Source organism: Rutidosis leptorrhynchoides, chromosome 7 (assembly GCF_046630445.1).
Source record: "Rutidosis leptorrhynchoides isolate AG116_Rl617_1_P2 chromosome 7, CSIRO_AGI_Rlap_v1, whole genome shotgun sequence".
NCBI classification, from domain to species: Eukaryota; Viridiplantae; Streptophyta; class Magnoliopsida; order Asterales; family Asteraceae; genus Rutidosis; species Rutidosis leptorrhynchoides.
In genome coordinates this window covers 96,303,749-96,304,692 of record NC_092339.1, presented here as the reverse complement: position 1 = coordinate 96,304,692, position 944 = coordinate 96,303,749, and positions in this window count along the sequence as shown.

Here is a 944-nt window from a genome sequence, read left to right as displayed (position 1 = left end):
ACGCGCGGTTAATATCAGTCTTAAGGGCATGGTAAAACTTCACCACTTAATGCTACAGTGGAAGCATTACGTTGAATATGTTATAATATATAAATATATATATAAATGGATAGTCAATTATTGATACACAAAAGTAATATTATTGTATTTCCTAAACTTGTGATATTTTTGCTATAAATAGCCATGAATGCAAGCATTAAACTTGCACCATTTCTCACACTTACAAAGTATTTCTTTCTTTCTCTCCATTATCATCTTTGTTCTTACACTTCATTATTAGCATTCTTAATCAAGAATCAAACCACTAAAGGTAAAAGGTAGTTATAAGCCTACTGAATTATAACACGTTATCAGCACGATAATCTTAATACTAATTATGGTTGGCTCTGCCACCTAAATGATATATGGTCGGTTATACCACCTGAATAATATATGGTCGACACTGTCACCTAATTATCATTTATGTTACTAACATTTATATTTCTATTATCTAACATTTATATGGTCGACACTGTCACCTAATTATCATTTATGTTATATAACATTTATTTATGATTGCTTACATATGGTCGACACTGTCGCCTACTTATCATTTATGTTATATTAAATTTATGTTTAATGTTTATATACTTATGAATATAAATTGACTCTAATTTATCATGTTGTTTGTTTTAATTTTTGATAATAGAAAATGTCGAATCTGGAAAAGCTTAAATTTACTCCTTTAGAATCAACGGGAAACAACTACATGCCATGGGTTATAAAAGTAAAAATGCATCTTAAATCAATGGGCATTCTTGAAACCATAAATGAAAACAACACTTGTTCTGAAAAAGAACAAGCAACGGCATGTTGCTTTATTCATCAACATATTGATGAATGCTTACAAAATAATTATGTGACTGTAGAAGATCCCCATGTTTTATGGGAAGGTCTCAAAAGCA